The following is a 21157-nucleotide window of genomic DNA, read 5'->3' as shown; positions in this document are numbered from 1 at the left end:
ATTTTGCATGCTCTCAAACTAGAAACAACATACAAAAATCACAATTCATCTCTGTGCATAAATCATGGCAGGAATGGGGAAGTGGCACACTATCCCCCTCAGTTACAATGGCACGAGCAGCTCTCGGAAAAAAAATATATCACCCAGGAGGCAGATTAAAAGGAATCTATAAAATGTGATGAACAGGAAAATTGGAACAGTAGAAGAGAAGATGAAAGCAATACATTCACACAATCTTAATTACTGAGTTTGGGCCTGGCCTCACCCTCCCTCCCTCATCTGCTCTCATTTAATCTTGTAGAATTCAAACTATCATTTTCTTTCAATATTCTTATAAATACAGTCCTGAAAACAGCACTTAATTAGATTAATCTTCATTAGGAACATGACACATACAATGAAAACTGCTGAAGCTGCCCCGTTTCGCACCAGCAGATTGGAGGAGGGACAGGGGGCCTGGGGGCTGATTATTAGGGTCTTGAGTCATTTATCCTCGCTTTTAGTCTAGCAAACACCCTGTATGCAAAGCTTAACTCCTCCATGGGAAATACTGAAAGCAAAATAAATCCCCCTGTATCTCCTTATAAAGCTGGCATTTGCCTTGCTCCTGGAAGAGTTGAGACATCCAAGTCTCATTGAAGGAGAGATTAAAAGATGCTTCTCCCATATCTCAGTAAAGCACCCTACATGTTTTGCCGACTACCGTCTCATGGGGAGGTGCTGTCATAATCATCACTTGTCCTTTGTGAACAGCGGGAAAGGCGAGATTTTCATTTATCCTCATTAAAATAATAAGAACTGAAGTACAAATAGTTTTATTCAAATGAGATGCACTTCTATTCTTTCAGTTCACCTCAACAGATACTTCACAATTCTCCTCCATGCTTCAGCTTCAGTCCCAAATGAACTTCTACTTTTCAAGTGCACAAAAACATAGAAATAAATTAGTTCCCATGTTTTATCTATATTAGCAAGTAACACAATGCAAGCATCTCTCACACTGTAAGGAAAGAACCAGCTGGTGCTGATGACCACGTACTCAGAACAAGACAACACAGTTTTAGTTGGGTCTAGCTCTGATCCTGTGCTGTGGGCTAACTGTCCCTTACCAGCTTTAGGTGCACTCCTGAAGAGCATCTGCCAGTGTAATTTCATGTGAAAAGCCTTGTTTGTGCAGCCTGAAGTTGCGTCATGACACAAACCCAAAGGTGGTAAAACTGGGACATGAACCAAAATTAACCAGGAGACTCAAGCTCGCACATACACATTCACACACTGAAGTCCAAGTTGTGATACCAGATCACCCAAGAAAACCTGTGTGGTATCTCCACCTTCATTTGCATGTGAAACAGAGCATTCTCACAGCGCTCTCCCATGCTCACAAGTACAAAGGAGTCATGGCCCCAGCTTGTGCAAAGTCAGGTAAAACACAGGCGGTGCTCCTACAGCCCCTATGCACGCACACCACACCTGGGCTCTTCACTGCAGGATCCTCAAATGCTCAGACTACTTATGAGGTAAATTACTACCAATCTTTGCTGCATAAACATCAGCTTCTGGCCTCTGCTTCTAAGCTCTTTACAAAAAGTTACACACCAATCTGAACTGGATTAAAAACACGCCACTCTTCTGTTCTAGCTAAAAGGCTAAAACCATTTACAAGGTGAAAACACATTAAGACTAAAACTACTAAGTGTACAGAGACTTAAATGTACTAGGACTGTCATGGAGACATCTTCAAAAATCAGGAAGAGCTTCTATGCACAACATTTTTTTTTTTTTCCCCAGGTAAAACATTTTGATTTCAGAATGTATTTATACATTATTTGGAATATAGTGACCTGACTATTGATATTGTTTTTTTAAGAAAGTAAAGGGAACGCTTCATCGTTATTGCCTCATGCATACTGCAGTTACAAGGAAACCTTAAAAATAATCATAGCTCCATGGTTAAAATCAATCATGTACGAAATGTATGAAATCATATTTTTAGGTGACCTATCAGTTCAAAATACAGCTCATCACTGAATTCAACTTTTGACTGTCTTAAATGTCAGAAGAAAAAGTCTGCTGAATTTATACTGAAGAATACGATTTAACTTTGAATTTTAATTTTAAAAATATTCTTTAAAACTATTTGACATACTGTGTAGGAAAACCAAACAAATTGTATAAACAGGCACCCACACCCACCATGCCCCAACTTCTGGGCAGCACACAGCTTCTGGTAGCTCTAACTTCTTATGCTGGAGTATATCCAATAATCCCCTGTTGATACACTGCCCTAGTTGGAGGGGCACGGTTGATGGTTCTTCACCTTGAAATTTTGCATATACCTGCCAGTGAAGAGGCATGTCATAGAATTTAAAGAGTGAAGAGAGAAAGCAGAAACCTCTAACATACTTTATAAGATTTGAATAGACATATCCTCTCCACATTCTTACTTGAGGCAGCAAGAAGAAAATCCTGGCTTAGACTTCACAGCTAATTGAGTTTGTTTCTTAGTTTAGGGTCAAAGAACTACCTCCATTTCTGCTCTGGGTCTGAGGCAGGAATAGGTTCAGTTTCTTGGGAAGTGTAGGCTTGGCTAGAGTTCCCAAGGGCAGCTTGCAGACATCACCATTTCATTTCATGATTTCCCCTTTTTTTGCCTCTCGGATATGTCTGAGAGGTAAAGCGGCCCATTCAAGCACACCAGAGGCAGTTAACAACTGTGTAAGCTTTCCCATTATTAGAAGCACTCCAGATAAGAACTTTCAGTGATGACAAGGATGAAAGTTTATGGTTGATAAAGCAATACATGAGCAGTGCCTACGAATAGTAGGAACTAAAGCGATCAATGGATTACATTTATGTATGTACACCACTGAGACGTGAATCAGTCATTCAAAGTGTGAGCTAAAATAGAAACCTCTCTCTAGATGAGCTAGTGGGATCAACACTAATCCTTCACAGCTGGCAACGCGCACACTACAGCACTTCACAGAGCTCGAAGAACACAATCTAGAAGTTTGTCTACACTCTGGTAGTTAAAAAGCACTGAACTCCCTGCAACTGATAGACATCTCACAGTTTTTACAGGCTCTGAAATTCTTGTAATCCAAAATATGTCATTAGCATTCCAAAAGGTGAAACAGTCCCCCCAAGTGAGCAAACCATAGCCCAGAACAGTTATTCAGCAGCCTTTGCAATAAGGTAATGCAAAAATCTTCTGTTTATTAACAGTTGGCAATTAAGGCCCTTTAGAGTGCACATCTTGTTCAATCTCAAACTCTGGTAATTTGTATGAACACAGTATCCAGGAGAGGAAGAATAAAAATGAAGTCTCTGTAAAAATTCAAGAGAGGTGTGCTTAACTATAAGCCACAATAGGCTTTAGGTAGTACTTACAGAAATTTGGCATTCATTTTCCAATAGTAGAGCTCAGCAACTGCACACTCAAATTTTTCCAATCACCTTTGTAACTACAAATCCTCTAGTTTTCCAAAAGGGCTTTTGTTACAAAAAAAATAATTATGCATACCAACACACTGTCTTACAATTTATATCATTTGTTACCTCCACAGCACCATTAAGAGTGACACTTTGCTGCTTACTTTTTACACCCACTTTTCACAAGTGTAAAAGGTTTCATAAAATAAGCAGGACAGAATCAATCCGTGGAATACAGGGTGCAGTATTTGCCATCCAGCACAAAAATACATCAGTAAATCCAAAGTAATTCCTGATAAACATCCCTTAAAACCTGTACCACCCATTTGGATTCCATAACCCAACACACACAAAAAATATTATTAATCTTATTCTGTTTTACTAGCAATGAAGAGACAACACAAAAGCCAACCTGCACTAAATCAATCAATATGCAGATCCAGTGAAACATACATTAAAATATTATATCTATTCCCTGACCACACAACAGTTTCCTTCTGTTGGCACAAGAGTTATCCATCCATGACTCTCACGGACCCAACACACCTAAAGACCAGAGAAGAAGCAACCCAATCGCTTCCCCACCCAAAGGAGTTGCTGGGTCTGAAACATGGATAGATTTTTCTAAGTTTTCTAGTTTATATTTTATTTTTTTTGTGTCCCAGATACTCTCTACAGAATGATTTCCTTGCTCTAGGGTAGTCTTGGAAAGGATTTGTGCCTTGCTTAGCTCACAAATATAAACAGCTTTCCAAACACATACAAATACATATGCTCAAAAATAAGCAAAACTGACCCCGAACTGCAAACAAATAAGGTTTATTTGTTACCTGTATAGATGAGCTGTGACATGAGCTTCTAAAGCACAGAAAAAACATCCAAGAGCTGCTGTTCGAAGGCAAACCTGCAGCAGACACCACCGCTCCAGAGCAAACCCACCTTCCTGCCCCCAGCCAGTCCACCCACCTCCAGGTGCTGCAAAGGTCCTTTTGAAGGCTCCCTCTCAGCTGCCTTCCCTCTCCTCATCAAGCACACACCTACCCACCCCTTTGCTCTCATCTAGGGCTCAGCTGGCCCCCCAATGCACTCACACTGCCCTGAATATCTACAGCACCTGAAAAGCCAGCAGAAACCATAAAGCAAAACAGCTGTGTATTCAAGGTATCTGCTAAAAGGATTGCGTAGGTCTGGGCTTGACCCCAGTCCTGTTGAAGTCAGTAGTAACTCTCCTCAGTGATTTTAATGCAATAAGATTGGTTTTTCCCGCCGGGAAGCTGTGATGTTTCGCACTGTTCATAAAAGAGAGTGTCAGGGAAAAAAGATCCAGGTTTCTGTCCCACAGTGAAGAGAGCATTCAGCCTTTTTACTACCAGTTCAAGCAGAGGAACTGATGCAGACACAAGATCTGTTCTCAACGGAAGAATATATCTTTCTTGAGACCAAACAGCTGAGTATTCACACCCCTGAGAGGGACAGAACTGCAAAAGTTTTGCTACTGACACTGCTAAAAGCAGGATCAAGACTATTTTCCTTCAAGAAGTCATATTCTAATTCTCCAATGAATCAAAATAATGAACACAAACGCAATAACAGCTCATTTGTTCCATAGCGTACCTATAAAATATTTCTGGTAGTTTTCCACCATTTTTTCAATACCAGATTTTAAAGATTTAAGAAAGATAATGGAACTTTTTACAAAAGGATGTAAACTCAACCTATAATTGTCAGCACAAGATGAAAGTCCTGATAGATCGATGATGCCAAACAAGTGCAGGCAGTTGTTTGCCCTCCACATCTGAAAGCTCAGTTTCTCCAGTTTGTCAGATTCAATAAACACAATCCATTAGATGATGGAGAAAATGAATCCTGCTACATGAAAGTAATATAAAAAATTCATTTGAGATGTTGGATTTCATCTCAAAAACACGGCCCTTTTCCAGGGGGAAGTAGTAAAAAGTAACACCATTTGTTTCAGCATAATAGATATTTCATCTGGATATGTTGTACTCCATATGCATCTGGATTTTAATTAACTCTAAAAACTGAAATATGTACTGTTCTGTCTTCATCGCTGCACAAACCGACATACCCATAAGCACACATAATTCGATAATTGTGTCAAGAGATTCTGAAAATAATAGCAAGTAAGACAATAAATATTTCATTTAATAAATAATAAATATAAGGGTAGATGTGACTCCATACACAGTGAGCTTGAGCAAGACACGATGCATTGGCTGCATTCATCAGTAGTCCAGGGAGACATTAGAAGTTCCAGGTATGAAAGGGGTATTAATTCCTTCTTCCCTGTGTGGATATAGAAATGAAAGTCCCAGTTCCCTGGCTGAAGAAGTTCTGCACCTTCGATCCAGCCAACAACATTAAACCCCTTGAAAATTATACAAGCGCTGTTTTCTGTGTTATCAAAGAAAAAAATGTGTTAAGAGTATAAAAAAAAGAGACAGACAAAATGCCCAACCACTGCCATCAAAATGCCAGACATGCTTTGAAGGGGCTGAGCTCCAAAGAAAGGGCAAAAGAAGAGCTAATGTGGGAAGAGTGAGGGAAGGCCGGTTAGGGCATGAAGAACAGATTTGGTTCCTAGCCATGACTCCACTATAAGCCTGGTAACTCCTTGAGAAACCTCTATAGCGCTCCTTACCTATGGGAACATTATGTCTTCTCTGGAGGCATGGGAAGGTCAATTCATTTATATTTGTTAAATGTGCCAGAGCATTTAGATTGCACACACAAAAGGAGACGCTTAAGAATAAACTTTGATGCAGTCATGACAATTATGCTGTTTTATTAGTACTAGCCAGCATTTATCAAAGTAGGGTATAAATCCCTCAAGGTATAATTAAAAAACTCTCTCTAATTTTAAGAGCCCACAGTCTAAAACCTTGAACCAACACACATTTTGAACATGCATTCTAGAGCCTGAATTAATATCCACAAGAAGAGAATAAAAATACCTCATTTTTCTCCTTTCACTGACCTTTCTTTTTTCTTCACCTCAACTGCAGTAGAATCAATAACTTACAAAATCAGAACAAATTCTCATAACCTCAGAAAGCAATAAAATCTTAATATAAATCATTTTAATTGTTCACCATAATAAAAGACTTACAGGGAATTCTTCGTCCATGCTATTACTTTTCAATACTAATTTATGTAAACCAATATAGAATGGCAAAGAAAAATATATTTAGGATTTGAACTTGCAGAGCTTGCATATCAGGTATCTGGACCCCAGCAACTGGATTATCACCTACTGTCTGACATCTATCAGTTTCTCCATATTCTACGGAGATCCTAGGTGGTAAATACTTTCCCTAAATTTGAGGCAGTGAGATGAAGGAGGGAGGTAGAAAGAAGAGGAAAACTAGGAATTTGTTGGGTCCTATTGCTGCATCAAATACCCTTTACTCCTCCCAGGTTCTTCCCCTTCATATCTGAAAAATCTCCTCCCCCTCTTCCAAGACACATACACAGGAAAAATGTCTCTTCAGATCCTATTATCATAAGCTCTCAGATACATGGAGGGTGAGTCCCTATCATCATCCATCTGAAATACATTATACACGTAGTTTATTTAATACACCTGGTGATGAAACACCTTTAAAAGGAAAGGCTGCTTTTCAAAAAGTGTCTTCTAGTAACCAGGAAAAACTGCCCAGTTTTTTGCTATGCAGGTAAAGCAAGATTACTCACCACACTGATAGTGATTGCACTTAGGGGTCTGAGAACTGAGAATGCAAGACTAAAAAAAAAAAATAACACACAAGCCATGAACCTCCGTTACCATCACTGCCATCAAAACCTCTAAATTTGCAGCCTGTTTGAAAATGCATCTTCCCTTCTAGCTGCAAATAGCAAAGTCCTGATGCGGTTGCCAAGAAACCAGTACTTGCAATTCACAGAGTTCACATTTGAGAGATATTTGTACTTACAAACGTTCATGAAAGCAAAACTGAAGCAAATTGAAAATGAAGTATAAATTCCTCTTATGATCTGTCAGTATCATCCTAAAACAAAGCACACATCCCAAACCGTCCATCCTCAGATTATTATGTTAGCTACGAAATGCTTGTGGACTTTCATCACATCGGTTTCTCTGAATTATGGCATTGATTCCCCACGTACTCTGTCACACCCGGACTTTATGGGTTTTGCTGACTTCATGAATTATAACATGGTCACCGGGGTCCTCGCCAACATCAAGCTCTTCTAACTCATTGTCCCACTCTGTGGATTACCGCACTGGTTCACTGATTAAATCCAGAGTTAATCATGATTATTGTGCTGCAAAGCACCTTGGGAGGCATGACGTGAAAAGTACTAAGAAAATGCAGTTGAACTTGATTACTCTGTATCTTCTCAAACCTATTTATATGTTAAAGACTCTCTTTTATTAGATTCAATATTACATTTCTTACAAACTCCAGTCTCAATCTAATTTACTCATGCCATTTTTAATAATTAGTATTACTGTTTGCAACAGAGATTTGACAAGGTTGGGTCATCTCTGTGCTAGGCCCTGTACAGACATAAAATAAATGGCAATTCCTGGCAAAGATAATTCACAAGGTTTAATAGCCAGTAAAATACATGAAAGACAAGAGGAAACAACTGTTTGAGACAACAAAACAGACAGGCGGATTTACTTACTGGTAGAAACTAGTAGGTAAACAATAGATTATTCATATAATTATTTTAACCTAAATCAATCACTGTTTTTTAACTTCCCCAAAATACATGTATTCACAACAGCCCTCAGTCAAACAATGCTGGTTTTATCTTACATATCAATTTGCTTTTATGAGATAACGAATAAGTAAAATGTGTATCCAGAAAAGTTACAGGTAGTTCTAAAATTCTAAATCTAAAGATTGGAGATTTCCGTGCCTCACCAGGCCACTACTCTATTTACCTCATGGTGTCTCACTGCAACAGAATACTTCTTATATCCTGTAGCAGCTTTCTGTTGTTGAGGTTCCATAGATACGTTCTTTAGAAGAGGGTATCACAAGATGCTCCTTGACGCTTCCGCTGCCCTGGAGCTATTTTGTCGTTTATTAGCTGATCCTTGCAGCACTTACTCAAATAGATGGCCTTCAGCACTTTCACCTTCTTTTTATTTTTTCTTCCACTTTTTCATTCCTTTTCAGTCTTGCCCAGTAGAGGAGTCATTGCAGAGATATAAAAATGAAGAATGCAGTTATACTGAGTTAGCCAGAAAAGTAAATGTGTCTGAGGTGTGAATGGCAAAACTCTGAAGAGTTCTGCAAATCTTGCAGGAATAAAAAGTAATTCAGAAGGGGTACAAGGCTCAGCAATGGTGTGATAGACTGAAGTTTTCTTTCAACACATCCTCTAAAGGATGAGATCAGATGACCTTCTTCCCTTTAGAAAAGAAGCTTTTCCAAGAGGAACAGATGTTAGCAAAGACAGTTTGCTGCATATCCAACATTACATCTATTAGATGACACTTCCTATCCAAGAGCCATTTGCAAGGAAAGAAAGACCACAGATTTAGAAACATATCCAAGCATAAATTTCCATTTTCCCTTTAGGAAATGCTTACTTTGATGAATCAAAAAAAAATAACTAAGCAAAAGTCAGGATCATGCCACAACTCAGGCTTAGTTCAGTTACACTGACTCTACCAGTTCTTGTGTCCTGAATCCCAGCATATTTTTTTATGCAAAAATATTCCTTCCTCTATTTAATTTTGTCATCCCTTGCACCTTACAGTTACTACAAAATCTGACCATAACTAAATCATTTTGAGTCGATAGGGCCCTGCAGTAAAAAAAATACAACGCAGAAAAGCGAATGGAAATTGTAAATACATAAAACCCACATTCTTAGTTATCTGATTAGTCCTGCCAGTCTTCATGCAATTAAGGTTGTACACTTACAGCACTATCCTATTTACGATCTTAAAACATACAGGGCTTTAAGTCTAACCTCTAAATATCAGTGACAGGAAAAATGCTGTTCTGATAAGGAAGGATTATTGTCTTCCTGTTTAAGAAAGCAAGTGAAGGGCAAAAATGAAATCAATTAACACCATCTGTCTCTAGAAGTCACTGTGATTCCTCTTATTTTAATTTTTGCTGTTATTAAGGCCTTCATGTAAAGCATATCAGCAGAAAAGCAGAATAGAAATACAAAATGATACCATAGCAGGTTTATCCTAGCGATGACTGATGACTTGGATTCATCACTTTTTAGTCACCAGACAAAGACAGTAGGAGGAACAGGGGGAAATTGTATTGCAGTAATTAGCGGCCCAGGTTTATTAGTATAGGATGTTGTTATGCAGCCTAAAATAGCATTCTATACCACAAATCAAGAAAATACGCACATGTGCAGAGTAAGTGAGGAATTCTTCTGTAACCTTTTCTATAAAGTACAGTAATAAAGCAAAGCAAGATCATTTTATTACTGATTTACCTATTCAGCAGGCATGCCAAGAATGAATTCAGTTTATTCCATATATTCTCACAGATGAATAGCGACCAAGTTTTTTTCATACCACAGAACGTACTCTTTCAAAGGACCAAGGTCACTCGTTAAACATACTTTTTGTCCCTTCAGTTGTGCCTGTATCAGCCTTTAAAGCACTCAAAACAAGGAATAATTTCATTCAGGGGTTCCTTACTGTCAGATTCATCACCATCCACTGTAAAACAGACATTTGCCAAAGTGACTCAGCACTGGCCACTTGCTGGCTAAACAAAGCTGAGTCACTGCTTCGGATCTAACAGAAATGTCCTGCATCGGATTCAGCACACACATCAGTGTGTTGTTTACCAACCGAAGAGGAAAATAAGGTATTGCTGTGAGTCACTGAGAAAAGGAAAAAAACCACAGAAATGAAGACGAATGTTAGGAGCCCGGAACAACCAGAAACAATAAACAAAGGTCTGACACACAGAGAAAGCAGGAATCGAGTGCCAGGAAAAGACAAATACTGCTATAGATTCAGATGTCTTTCTCTGATAACAACCACAAAGATTAGTGTTTGCTGCCAGCTAAATCACAAAGAAAAATCTTCTACTGTCCTGTACTATTGGATCGTATTGAACTGTGTAATTAGGCCACCACCAAATTAAGTACAGCAAAAGTTCAAATTCACTTCATATAAATATAAATATGCTAAATTAAAGGTTTTGCTCACTGAAAATCAATAGTGATATATTAATGCATCACTTTAGCATCCGAGATAACATGTTTCCTCTCCATTAAAGAACTGCAGATTTGCCATGATTAAAGAATCAAACCACTAAAGATGAACCTTTCAGAGCCAGGAAGGCAGGAGCAGCTCTGCTCTGGTTCTGGCAGACAAAATCATCACTGACAAAATGAACTGAGGAAGGAGGGTGTTTCGAGCATATCATCTGAAAAGTATAATCAAGAGGCAGATTACAAGCACGCTTGTTCTGAATGATTCATAAAGCATAATTTCTGCTCTTGCCTGGGTAATTAGAAGGCTTTCAACTCTGGTTCAGATATCTGTTTTGGGGCATTTTTCATTCTCAAACCTATTAAGCTAATAGAGTTTTTTCTTGCTTTCAAACATTGACATCAAGGCAAGAGGTGTAGAAATGCAAAATACACTTTCATCAGTCTGTAAAAGCACAAGTTTTAAATTTCCCTGACATCAGTCAAGGCGGAAGAAAAACCCAAATCACAGCTGGGCCAATTTCTGAGGAAGCGTCCTCAACTACACCTCCGTAATACCTTTGGTCAGGAAGGAGACAGACAGGAAAGGCAAACAATGGACAATTCCAAAGAAAACCTCTAGGGCAAAACATATCATATCTATTCACAAGTGGGTCTGACACTGACCTTAGTAATTAAGGAAAAATAATAAAGCAAATAAACCACGATCAAAACTTTATTGCTGACTCTGCTTAATTATACAACTGCTTGGAAATTCATGGCAACACTCAGAACAGAAATCTGACCCAAGTACTGATGCTGGCACACTGTGTGAACAGCAGCCTTATAAAACAGAGATCTATTATTTTTGTGCTCTCTGACAGGTTAGTATATTAGATTAGTTTGCATCTTGCATTATGTGTTCATGAATGGCTTACATAGGATAACGCACAAAAATTGTAGTGAAAGACAATGAGCTTTCAGATATAACATTCTCGTTCTCAATGGAGCTTAGAAAAACACAAAGCTTGATAACACAGATTTGTGATAAAGCACAGAGAAGTTTCCTGAGTGAACTGACTATTGGAGAGCGAGAAGATTCTTCCTTATACAACATGCGCATGTCTATCTTGCCTTTAACTCTTCTCCAAGGTCTTTATTTTATTAAGTCTTTGTTGTTAGGAACTCTGCAAGTATTTTTGCATGAGGCATACTAGTGGCTCCTTTCCTTTCAGGCTAACATTTTTTAATTCTAGAAGTCTGGCCTTTAAAATTCCCCTCAATCACTGGTGTTACAGTAAATACTAAAACATAAGCTAAACTCTTCACAAAGTTTTTGATTTTGTAAAACATGCACTGCTTTATTTTGCAGACGGCTCAGCAACTGTCAGAGCATAAACCCTTTTACCTGCTCTGGACTGAAAAATGACAGAAACATGAAACATCCTATATTCTCATCAATCACTTAAGCCATCCACTCACAGAACATTTTTTACATCACTTCTATAGGGTTTTTTGACTCCAGAAAGATTATCTATAACAACACTTAAGGGGAAGAAAATCTGTCCATTCTCTAATCCTTTAAAATGGTTGTTCCCTCTGTTCTGAAACAAGGTGGTCTGCAAAGCCTGTTTCCTGGAGCCTTCAGCTAAGGTAGGGAAAAGGGAGTTCCAAATAGTTATTCCGAGAGGCACTCAATATCATATAACCTTAACTCCTGGCTGCAAAGTATTCCTTGATTAAGCCTCTGCTCCTTGGACACTTGTGTATCTCTTCATATATGTCCATGTCTGCATACAGCCTTCTGGCCAACATACAGGTGATTACATCAAGATGGCATTATACTCACTCAAAAATTCTGTGGCTCCTTTTATGACAGTAGAAGAAACAAAGAATTTTACGCACAAAATATAATGATAAAGGTAGAAAACTCATCGATACATTTCTTTGACAATGTTATTCTTGACCTCTGCAAAATCACATCAGTGACAGGCACAGAGCAGGCTGCAACTGCGCTCTAGAAGTCAGTAACTGAAATTACTCTTAAAGCAATAATAACAAATCTGATTTTCTGTTTCAAAACAACAAGAGAAATATCAAACTATCATCCTTCACTACTCTCCCAGAACTGCATTTCTAGACATTGACAGGATGAAGACATTGTAGAATATTCATGCTCTCTTTCACAGCAATAAAGCAGTCTGGGCTCTTACAAAGCTGAAAAGCCTCAAAGGTCTAAGGTACTAAGAAGTGTATTTTTACAAACCTTCTCCCAGGCCCCTGGCATTTAATAATCATGAATTTATTCTTGTGGCACTGTCCAGAGGCAAGGAAATAATGCCTCTAGTTTACAGAAGCAAAACTGCAAGGCACAGCAAATAAGTATCCTGAACAATGTTACGCACCCACGTCTCTGTGGCAGAACTGAGAGACTTTGGTTGAACTATTAAGTCCCTGGACTTAATTTATTAAGACAACTTAACCTACAAAAGCACATTTTCTCACTCTATAGAATGGGATACATTTATAAAACAGGGTATGTTTATACAACACACTTTAGTGAAGTGGGCAGACTCTAAAACTGCCTTTACATTAGCTAGACTAGCAACATGAAACCAAGTACTCTTGTATACAATAGTATCATAGAATAGTTTGGGTTGGAAGGGACCTTAAAGATCATCCAGTTCCAACCCCCCTGCCATGGGCAGGGACACCTCCCACTGGATCAGGGTGCCCAAAGCCACATCCAACCTGGCCTTGAACACCTCCAGGGATGGGGCAGCCACAGTTTCCCTGGGCAACCTGTGCCAGTGCCTCACCACCCTCACAGTGAAGAAATTCTTCCTAATGTCCAGTCTAAATCTGCCCTTCTCCAGTTTATACCCATTGCCCCTTGTCCTATCACTAGAAGCCTTTGTAAGAAGTCCCTCCCCAGCTAACCTACAGAGATGAGAGGCAGAGCAACCTGGACTGCAGGGAAATTCATTCTGCCACAGAATTGCTACCACAGGGTCCAAGCCAGCTTATTTAAAGCCCGTCAACCAAATTTGACTGCAATCTCAAATGCAGACAATCTGGGAGTTACCATTCCAGTCCTGGGACATGGGAAACTGAGTTGGTACTTTCTGCTCTGCTTCACATGTCTTCCTACAACTCAGGAGAACCAGTCTACCTTGTATTTCAGTTCCCTAGCTTTAAAATAAGGACAGCACTTTTCTGCTAAGGATAGCATTTTTCTGCTATTAAAACTATATTAAAAGACAATAAAAACTCAGGAAGCATTGTGGTCATTGCGGAGAAATACTAGAAAACATGTTTATAGACTTTCTATTTCCAGAAATCTCTCCAACAATTTATTGTCATTGAAAGACAGCTTACCTCTGCACAATAAATCCTTACATTTATGGTTAACAATTTTTTCCATTCTAAATGCAAATATATTTAATTAAAATTATGTTGAATCTCTCCTTGCAAAAAATGCCTCATTTGTTTTTCATATAAACAAAATTTAAACCCTTTCTTCCCTCGAGTTACTTATTGTAGGTTACACTGGCGTATACTAACACCTCTTAGTTATATAGGCTAGGAAGCTGCATAAATTGCCAGCAACGTTCTATGCAAAACAAACACAAAAAAGCAAAACAAAATAAATTATAGTATGCATTATAGAAAAAAACTATAAGGTAGAACAACTGTCCTATAATGACTATAATAATTCTAACTCATATTCGCACCAAAGTGATATCCTTGATAACTAGCCAGGGATCCCTCAGCCTGTGACCTTCCTGAAGTAAAATCTCGTCATTTACTCGTCCTCTCTAATGCGACACAGAACCAATTATGTTCTTTTTGCTTCCTATGAACCACAGGGGAATGTGCCACTTTTCTTTTCCAAAGACTTCCTGGAGACTCATTTTTTTTCCCAAGTACTAAGAGGCGTGTCTACACTATTCCTCTCTGCTCAATGGAATTATAACCTCCACTTATCTGTGTATTCCACCGTCATTGCAATCATTACTGTGTACATCTCCAGCTTCTAATACAACAGGATGGCTATCCAGACAACTCCTGGCAAACAGACTGCATTTTCTTTACCTTACAATAGAGCCATCAGGGAAGACAAAGAGATAGATACTAGAAAACAAATCCTCAAGGACACCTTAGGACGCAGCCAGTGAAGTATGTGTAGGACACAATGAATAAATAAATAATAAGAAATAATTCAGATACTCAGGATGGCAGAGAAGAACCAAAGAACGTCCTCTTCAAATCTGTTCTTCTTGGACTTTACCAGGTTTTAATGGGATAAAAGCTTTAATATTCCATTTATAAAGCCTTTACAGTACGTCTTTAGAAATTGTCTTTCTTTAAGCATTTAGTGACAAACAAAGCACCAACAGAAAGAAGTTGATTCTAATAGTTAAAAATTAATCCAAGGTCAATGATTGTAGAAAAACTGTGAGAAGTGATAATCCTTTCATTTATTGCTTTGCAGTGAGTATTTCACTTTCTGGAGCAAATCCATACCTTTGGGATTATATATTTGCACAGTAAATAAAGGATTATCTTCACCTACAGGAAATGAGGAGGTCTCCTTTGTACTGCATACCCAATAAATGATTTTTTATTGTTAACACAGTCTTTTTTTGCCACTAAACCACAAAAAAAAGCTACACATAAAGCTACATTAATTATTGTCCTTTCTGAATTATTTTTCTTACTGTATAGATATGGTCAACATTTTGAAAAAAATAACTAGTGAAATTGCAGTCTAACCTAGTGGAAAGATCTTTGCATCCAGAAAAGCTCTGCAACAGCTCCGCGTGCTTGTACTGTGCAAGCTTCAAACTCCCAGCTGCCATTATTTTTGAAGTTGATTAGCACAGAAGCCAAATAACATGATCAGATTTGCATTGGATGGATCATTTCACATACACTGACTATTAGTGTTTGCTCTATACGGAACCTACATAACCTCTTTAAGGGGATTCCTAATCCTTAGTGAAGACAAATAACATGATTGGACCATTTGAACAGAGGCCAAACAATATTGACTTAAACAAGGAACATCCACAACTTGAACTTCCCCTTCTTCACCAAGACAAACCTATACTATTTATTACCGGGGGTGGGGGAAATCAAACCACCTACCAACCAAAACGCATTCCTGTCATAAAAACCTGTAAGGAAGGTACCTATAAAGAGCGTGAGCAATCTGTGGTTAAAACTCTTCTCCCTCTGATCTCTGCTGATAAATGTGCACCTCCTCTAAAATTCATGTGGGTTGTAGAATCTACAGCCTTGGAAACAATCAGAACTTAACTTGACGAGGTCTTGAGCAACCTTGTCTCCACTGGCGCTGCTCTGAGCGTGAGGATTGACAGGAAAACATCCAGAAATTCCTTCACCACTAAATTATCCTCAGATTCCTCTTACTGCTTCTAAAATTAACCCTTCGTTAGGGTGTCTCCTCTTAACGAAAACATTTCTATTTAAGTTACTACTGTAAAACATAACCACTGGCCCTATTACTCAAGCTTTCTGTTCTCACATCTGTTTCCATTTATTTTAAAATAACAAAGAGACCAGAGCTGAAGTGTTTCAAATTATCACCAGTCACTAATACAAGGAGAAAGCAATTTCTTAGGGCTAATTTAATGTGCTTCTGAATCTTGTAATTTATTTTGATCCTGCGTTCTCTCTTCCTTTCCAGGCACTATGCCAAAGAAGTTAAAGAGGGTTTTTTTCTGGCTAGATTTCCAATATTCTTCTCAGTTTGGCTTTTTTGAAGTCTCCAGACATAGGTGGATGCATGGCACAGAGCCAAGCTGCAGTCATTAGTAAGGATTAAGGCATGTGAAGCTGGTATTAAAGTAGAGAAAGTAAACATCTATTACTGTGGTAAAGCACACCTCAGAAGGAGGAGGTGGGCATCTTTTCTTTTAGGGTAGATAGAGGGAGGAATATTTCCTAAAAAAGAAATGTTTGGGGTTTTGAGTGATCTTGTAGAGAGAGCTCTTCAAGAGTTCAGGAAGAGACCTGAACAGTTTTTACCTTCATGGCTGAAACCTGCACTAGACAAAATGCAGGAGGATATCAATTTTAGGCAATTTTTTAAGAGTGGACAGAATGGTATCTCAGCCCATTAACAGGGGCATTGTGTAATAAAGTAACATATATCATTTCTATCATCACATACAGAGCAATAAGCACTGGATTTTAATATGGATTTTATACTCCTTTCTAGTCACATATGTGCTAAATGGACCACCCCAAAACTCTACTGACTGCTTTTTAACAAATCTTATTTGGTGAAGAACACAAAGCAGTGTAAAGTGTAATTGAACTGATAAAACAGGAGAGCTTCAACCTCTCCTCTTTCTCCTAACCCCCTCCCTCCAAAAAAAGTAGTCAAACACATTAAAGACTAAAATCTCTACTTCATGTTTTCCTGAATCAGCTAGCACCTTTACCAATAAAACACGAGGCTCTGTATAAACTCCCACCCACAAACAACAAGTCACAGCTCCAGCTCGGTCCCTGTGATGCTATTGAGAGCATGCAGGCTTTGGAGTCAATGCATCTCGTCTCCAGAGGGTCCTTAACGGAGGGTCCTGGGCTGGAATATCAACTGCTGCTTGCCCACACTGTTAAGTAGAAAGCAGGCACAGACAGACACACAAGTCCAACAAATGCACCACTCAAATCCTTTTTTTTTCCTTTCTAAGGTTCTCCTGGAGCATCAAGATCATCTACAACTGAGCAATGATCCATAAAGAAACAGCAAGCCCAAGTGTGCCAGCAGAGAAGGAACATAAACCTCCTCACCAAAAGACACATCCTTCAACTTTGAGCATCAAGATGACTTCTAACATTAAGTGACTATAATTGCATAGCTTTTGCTCTGTCTGCCAGCTACAGAAACAATTTTAGAGACTGACTGTCTATCACACAAAAATGAGGTGCCTTAAAGGGAAAAGTGAGGTGTCAAAGATCTGCATCCCTGTGTACTGGAAGTAAGACTAAATTTACAACTAGAATATACCTAAGAGTTGTCACCTGCCTAAATCTCCTGAACCAGCTAAGGCTACTCTAGTATAACACTGCTGAAGAGAACAGCAGAAATAAATGGGAAAGATAGAGCTCTTCAGTTCAAGTTTACCTCAGAACATGTCAAAAAGGAGTAAAATGGTATAGGCTACTTTTTCTAGAGATGCAGATTTCTACTGATTTTAGGCTAGAGTGAGAGTTAACATTTCTCATAGGGTAAAAAAAACTATCTTAGGCAGAAAATGTACCTGACAATATCTGCACTGTCTTGTCTTGTATTTTTGAGGTTCTCTGATCCACTCTATGAAACTTGTTTTAATACCACCGCATTCTCATGGATTATATCATGGATTAATAAGCACAAACATGAAAAATTTGGTCCAGTCAGGAAAACACAGCATAAGGAAGAGCTGTCAGAATAACAGAAATTCTTCTGATTGTTCGCTAAAGTTACATGACAAAGACTTTTTTTACTCTATCTGGTCCTGAAAAACTACAGTAACACTTGGTTTTTTTCAGGGGAGTAGGAGAAGGTGAACGGACACTTCAGTGATGTCTCCTTTTCAAGGTCATAAGTGGCATCATAGCTCTTTTAAAAACTTAGCCATTTAAAAGACATTTAGAACAATAGTTAACAGCAAGTTGCTATTAAAAGAATGATCACTTTTTTAAGTGAGCTGTCAGTAGCATTCTATATTTGTTAAATGCTGTTCTTTCAGTCCTTAATATTGATTAGTATTCTACTTGAAGGAGGAGATAATGAAGTAGATTATTTTTTTCTGCAGTGCACCTGACACAATCAGAAAAACTGACACAGACTGTTTTCCTACTTTCCAATTTGTCTGCCCTACCTATTTTCTTTTCTTTGGGGACCACAGGGGAGAACTGATGGGAATTAAATTAAGACGGTCTAGAAAGTAATTGAGAATAGTAATGAAGTCCATTTAAATTCTACACAGGACACAGGAGGGATGAATGATATAAAGCAAAAATCAGAAGTTGCCAACTATGAAAATATAGAGTTAAAGGTAGTTAAATGATTTGCTAAGGTTTGCTAGTCAGTATAAATGCAAATATAGAAAGACAGATGTTTCACCAAAATAACACTTCTCACAATTTATAGCTATTTTTCTTCTGACTCCATATGCACACACAAAATCTCACCATGCATGTTCATGTATTGAAGATGCCAGAATAAGTAAATAAGTAATTGTGATTGTTAATTTATTCACAGAACGAAAAGCAGACAACCACCATATGGATTTCTTCATCTGGAAAGCACCTGGGGCTGGATGGCAAGGAGAACCCTTGGTGAGATGTAGGACCACACAGCCTCTAAGAGGCTCAGACAATGAATCCTTCTTTTATAATACTATTTATGTAGCTGCTGTCCAGTTAAATGCTGTTACATGGCCATGCGCTCCTCGCTTCCTGAAACAGTCGTGTATTCTGCCAGCTACAGCGTAAAACAATGGGCTTCAGCACCTGTAAGGAGAGCTCAGCGTATTTCAAGCCCTGTTCTCCCAGGCAGCAGGGCAATACAGTGAGGGCAGCAGGGCAGGACCCTGGCAGGGACACGGGGACACCCAGAATAACAAACAGGAGATGATACTGCTGTGTAGTGTACAAAAAAGGAACACGCCGTACAGACACTGCAAAGAATTACAGCGCCCCAGCAAAGGGGAATGGTTGGGTTAGTTGTGTCCTTAAGCCTTACTAATATCAGCTGAACTTTGGGCTTGGTTGACCTCAGGCCTGCAGCAGAGAAGTTTGTTTGCAGATGACTGTAGCTGCTTGGCTGCCAAACGGGAACAAAACAGAGTCCTTGGGAAAGGAGAAGCACATGTGGGGACATCTACACACACACAAACGAAACTGCAGAAACAGATTCGCATTGTTTTCTCAACCAGTCTACATGTCTCTTGAAGGACTTGCAGAGCCAGTATAGTCCTACGTTGGCTCCAGAGCTTAGCATTTTTTATGTCTGAATAATTAATTGCTAAATATTCATTAGTGGGCATAGTCTTTGAGACAACCACAGCAAGAATACCACAGGCCTTGTTTTGCTGTGTTAGCATGACTACCCATTTTTAAATTTGCTACCATTTCTGCAGTTTGAGGGATTACCCAACGCTCCCGCACACTTGGGATGCTTTTTTTGAAACAGCTTGAGTTTAAAATAGAGAAGACAACCTTTTCTCTGAATTCCCTTGAGCATTTAAAGGCAGCCTCCTGGCACTATCAGAAGGTAAGTTTTAAAATGTAAGTGCATTTTTAGGATGCTAGATGTACAGGACTTACCTTTACTTGGTAGGTATTCTGCTTCTAAACACACTGTTTGGTCTGTAATGTGACGTACCAGCTATTCAAATCTGCATGGGATGCTCACGGTTACCAATATTTGAATAACTGCACTCTTAAGAAGTAAACTATGAGAACAAAAAATCTGCCCTGAAAGTGGCAGACTAGGCAGTGACTGAGAAGAACATTTGCATGGCAAGGCTTAGGATAAAAACAACTCTCAAGCCTGCCGTGAAGTGTACGGTGTTGGTACGGTATTAGTATGGTGCCCGGTCCTGATTCTTCCCACAGGCACAGAGTTCACCAGATCAGTAACACTGCAAGGAGCTGGACAGCTTTTCTTCAGGCAAGGTCTGTACTACCTAAGAAAGACTGTAAGCATTCTCACTTCCAGAGGCTTTCCCAAGTCTCACCCACGCCTCATATCATATATAATGAAGTGGAAGTAAAGAATATCCAAACTGACCTTGGGTTTTGTCATTTCGAGGAACTGTATGTAATGCCCTTTCCTCAACTCTCTTCACCACCCACAGCTTTTCTCCTGGCAGCTTTTACTTTCACGTTTGGGGAAGTTGAAATTCAGAGGATGTTTGGGAGCTTTTTAAGTGAAACACCAGATTTGCTGATGTTATGAAGTGTCATAATTCCTTTAACCAGAAGATTGAGCATGATTAACAATATCTCGATAACAAGGCACTGTATTCGGAACATAGACTCCTTTTTTCCTCTGTAAAGAATTCTGATTTCAAGTGGTTTTGTTTTTTACTTTTTACAGTATAGTTTACAAAATCATGTGCCAAATCTCAAGGACTGGAGGACTGGGTAAAAGATTAAACAGCTTTCCGTTTACCTGACATGTCAAATAAATCTCAGCATACTGGAAACACCTAGCTACAAATAACAAATTCCAGCAATTCTTCTTTTTTTGCCATCTTCACACAATACTCACTTGTCTTCTCCAAACTAAATCATCCTTTTTTTTTTCCAGTTTTGCCATCAATTCCTTCACTACCTTTATCCACAGCACCAATGGCATGGTCTGGGATTACGTGACACATACATTAGTGAGCCTTTTAAGAGCCACTGTTACTTCTAAAAGTAACAGTTAAATGACTTTCCTTGCAGGTTATTTGTTAATTATCTTCCAAAACCACACTTGCATTTTTATTTCTTATAAAAAGCATTCATATTGTGAAGTATT

The 21157-nt window shown here is 38.8% G+C and overlaps 1 protein-coding gene across 8 annotated transcripts in view; it reads right to left on the bottom strand.

Annotated features, from left to right (window-relative positions):
• The window catches only part of GRID1 (glutamate ionotropic receptor delta type subunit 1), a 599405-nt gene that overhangs the window by 417704 nt on the left and 160544 nt on the right, over positions 1 to 21157 (bottom strand). Inside the window, exon 1 of one of the 8 annotated variants that reach the window (XM_054071865.1) lies at positions 8366 to 8472. The exons of the other annotated variants lie outside the window; for them this stretch is intronic. The gene's annotated coding sequence lies outside the window, so the exon portion shown is untranslated. Of the gene's footprint in view, positions 1 to 8365; positions 8473 to 21157 lie in introns of those variants that run through there. 8 annotated transcript variants of the gene reach the window in all.

This window comes from Cuculus canorus, chromosome 7 (genome assembly GCF_017976375.1).
Source record: "Cuculus canorus isolate bCucCan1 chromosome 7, bCucCan1.pri, whole genome shotgun sequence".
Classification (NCBI taxonomy): Eukaryota; Metazoa; Chordata; class Aves; order Cuculiformes; family Cuculidae; genus Cuculus; species Cuculus canorus.
The sequence above is the reverse complement of the archived record's forward strand: the minus strand, read 5'-3'. Positions and strand labels throughout refer to the sequence as shown.